The sequence below is a fragment of the Panthera tigris genome, chromosome E3, assembly GCF_018350195.1.
Source record: "Panthera tigris isolate Pti1 chromosome E3, P.tigris_Pti1_mat1.1, whole genome shotgun sequence".
NCBI lineage: Eukaryota > Metazoa > Chordata > Mammalia > Carnivora > Felidae > Panthera > Panthera tigris.
Window position 1 is genome coordinate 2,086,725 of NC_056675.1, and position 3,848 is coordinate 2,090,572.

Genomic DNA, 3,848 nt, shown 5'->3' on the forward strand with positions numbered 1-3,848 from the left:
GGGGGGGAGCGGGGGGCGGAGAACCCGTCAGCCTCGGTGTCCTCATCTGTCACAGGGACTGAGGAGGGGAGCCCTGCCTCACAGGGCTGCGGGGGCCCCACAGCGCAGGGAGGGATGTTGGGGGCCCTGGACAAGGAGGGGAAGAGGCGGGGGGTGGGGGGAGGACCTCTCCGCCATGCGCGTGGGCGAGAGCGGGATTCCAGAGCTCCCTGGGGAGGCCCGGGAAGCTCCAACCTTGCAGCTGCCATTGGTCAGGGACCGTGGCCGCCCCCACCCTGCGCATGCTGCCCCCACTCCTCCCGGGGGCCCTCCGCGGACACGTCGTGAGGGTCGGGCACCTCTTGCCATACGGGAGGCATCACGGCCCAGAGGGGACAAGAGACTTGCTCACCGCCATGTGGCGAGAACCCGCGACCGCGGGAATGAATGAGGGCCCGGGGGGGGGGGGGCGCGGGGGGGGCGCCGTGTGAGCGGCCTGTGGCTCGGGCCGCCTCCTCTGAGCAGGACGGCACCGACGGAGGGCAAGGCCCGGGCGGGGGCAGGCCTTGCCGCTGACCCGGCCGCCGCGCTGGGGGACAGAGGCCGGCTGCAGCGCCCCCCACGCTCAAGTCCGGGCTCGGTGGAGGCTGGCACGGGCCCCTCGGGGGGCACGCGGGTCTGCAGCTGTGTGGGCGCCCAGGCCCCGAGCGGTGCCGGTCGGCGCGAGTCAGGGCAGGCCTGCCCACCCGGGAGCAGGCTCAGCTCCGCGCCTGCAGGAGCCGGAGGCCCCCCGCCCGCCACCCTGCCTTCCTGTGTCTCCTGACCCCCAGCCTCGGCCCCCACCCCGGCAGCTCCTTGGCACCCAATGGATCTGGCGAGCCTTCGTTCTGAGGTCTTGCCCTCTCTGGCCTCAGTTTCCCAAGCGGCATCCTGCAGGTCCGGGCAACCCCCTCAGGGCGTGGCTCGCGGGCCCGGAGAGACACCCCATCAGGAGTGCGGGCGTGGTGGTCTCGCGAGAGAATCAGGGTCGGGGAGCCACGTCTCCGGAATGAGGCGGATCTGGGCTCAAGCTTCGGCTCATGGTCCGAAAACATTTCCTGAACGTAAGTCCCTGCCTGGGCCCAGCGGTCCGGTGCTGAACCAGACAAGGTCGGGGCGCCGAGGTGCACGGTGCAGCAGGAAGGGGCGGCGGTGACGGTGACCGTGGCAACAGCAGCCACCTGTTCCCGCAGTCCCGCTCTGCTCCAGGCCGTGTGCGGCAGCTCCTGTGGTGCTCACGACACCTGCTGAGCGGCCCTTCTTCTTCTTCTTCTTTTTTGAAGTGTATTTATTTTTGAGAGACAGCATGGCCACGAGTGGGAGAGGGAGACAGAGGATCCCAAGCAGGTGCCACACTGTCATGGAGGGAGTCCACTGTGGACTGAAACCCACACGCCGTGAGATCGTGACCCGAGCCGAAATCGAGAATCGGCTGCTGAACCGACTGAGCCACCCGGGAACCCCAGAGCGGGCCTTCTAATTATTCCGTTTCACAGTTGAACAAACTGAGGCACAGACAGGTCATGTGACTCACGTGAGGTCAGCCAGCTAATAATCAGCAGAGCCGAGCGTTAAACCCCTTGTGGCTGGCTCCAATAGACAGATAAAGAAGCTAAGTCACCTTGAGCAGAGCACGTAGCCCCTCCCAGCCTCAGTTTCCCCAACTACCTGGCCTGAGGCAAACCGAGGGCAGGTCTGACACAGCTGGCAGTGGGATGCGGCGGGCAGAGCATCCGAGCGTGCGCTGTGGGGCCGCCACTGCGTCCAGCCTCGCTTTTCGTTCCCGCAAAGCGGGGTCTCGATCCCGACCCCCCGCGAAAAACCCGGCAGCTGAGGGGGGCAGGCCCTTCACTGGGGGAGTGTTTCCAGCACTCATCTGGTCAGCTGCAGTCTACCCGCTCGCCTGAGCCAGCGGACTCCAGGCGGGCCCCGCACCCTTTAACCAGAGCAGGATATGAGCTGCGGAGCTGGCCTGGGGGGCGGGCCCGGGGGTCCTGGGAAGGGGCTGAGGGGAGGTCACCGCGGACACACCCAGGCGGCCCAGCCCCCTGAGCGATGCACGCGATGGCGTCAGAGTCGGCCGGGCCCGGCCACAGCCAGACAGCCAACCCCACCTGCCCGCCGTCCTCGCCGGTGGCCCCTGGGGAGCGACCCTCCCTCCGGCTCCACAGCGGCGAGGACGGGAGGAGGCAGAGGAACCGGCTGTGCGGGACACCTGAGCCCGATGACCAGGCCTCCCAGGGGGCGGCCGCCCGGGGGGCTGGGAGGCAGAGACGTGGCCCGTTCCCACCGCCTACCCCCCTGAGGGCCCGGGAGGAAGCAGGTCAGCAGGTGGTTGGCCAGCTGGGGCCTGGGTCTGCCCCAGCCCGCTTTTGCTGGGCAGGGGAGACCAGGCCAGGCGCCTTCTGGCCTCAGTTTCTGAATCTGTGACCAGGGATGCTGCCCCTCCCCCCGGGGGCCCCTGGGAGTAGGGCGGATGTGCGGGACCGTCACTCCACTTCACACACAGGCAGCTGAGACCCGGGGCAGGGCTCACCGGAGGCAGCCGTGCTCCCAGCTCCGCTGCTGTGGGGCCGGTGCTCTGGGTCTGCCAGCCCCCCTCCCCGGCTGAGGTCACAGCCAGGCTTCCATATAGCATAAAAGATGCGATGGGGGGCACCTGGGCGGCTCAGTCGATCGAGCATCCGACTTCGGCTCAGGTCACGATCTCGCGGTTCGTGGGTTCGAGCCCCGCGTCGGGCTCTGTGCTGACAGCTCGCAGCCTGGAGCCCGCTTGGGATTCTGTGTCTCCCCCTCTATCTGCCCCTTCCCTGCTCACACTCTGTGTCTGTCTCTTAATAATAAATAAACGTTTTAAAAAAAAAAGATGCGTTGGAAGGTGAGTTGAGCCTGTGTCTTGGCACAGGTGATTGCCAGGTGGAAAGCGCCTTCCGGTCCTTGGGGCAATCGCAGGGGGGCAAGTACTGGGCCTTGCTGGCCCAGGGCCTGGTGGCCACCTGCCCGATGCTCATGCCCAGACCTGAGGGCTGAGACAGAAATGCGCTACTCGTGAGAAGGCCCAGCAGAGCCCTGGGTGTTGAGGGGTTCCTCGACCCCCATCCTTGTGCCGGGCACGTGGCCAGGGGCACGGAGACAGGCCGCCTGGCTGTCTGTGCGTCCCGTGTGGAGGTGGGGACCGCAGGCTGCACTCTGGTGGGCAGGCCCCGTGGCGCCCACTCTCAAAGCGGCCCCCCCGCCCCCACCATCAACAGGCTCTCTGCCCCTGCTCACTCACACGTGTCAGGCGTGCCCCCCACGGCCCGAGGCTGCTCCCATCGAGGCAGAGGTGCCGGCCTGGCAGTGAGGGAAGGTGCAGCCTCCCGGACCCCTGGCATCACTGGGGTGAATGGTGCCCCCCCAAAAAGGTTCAAGTCCTACCCCCCAGAAGGTGCTAAGGGGCCTTAATTGGAGAAAGGGTCTTTGCAGGTGTAATTAAGTGAAGGGTCCTGACGTGGGTCGTCCTGGGTTTAGGGTGGGCCCTAAATCCAATGGCGGGTGCCCTTCTAAGGAGAGAGGAGGACACAGAGGCACCGAGGGAAGGCAGCCTCGGGAAGGTGAAGGTGGAGGTCAGCGCGGTGCAGCCGCGAGCCGGGGACGGCCTGTGGCAGCCGGCAACCGCCAGAAGCTGGGAGAGGGGCCTGGGGCAGGCTCGGGGGCTCCGGCGGGGACACCCTGCCCGCACCTGCATTCGGACTTCGGGCCCCCAGAAGTGGAAGACGGTAAGTGTCTGTTTTCAGGCAAGTGTGCGGTAATTTGTGACAGCACCCCAGGACACCAATGTGAGCGCGGGG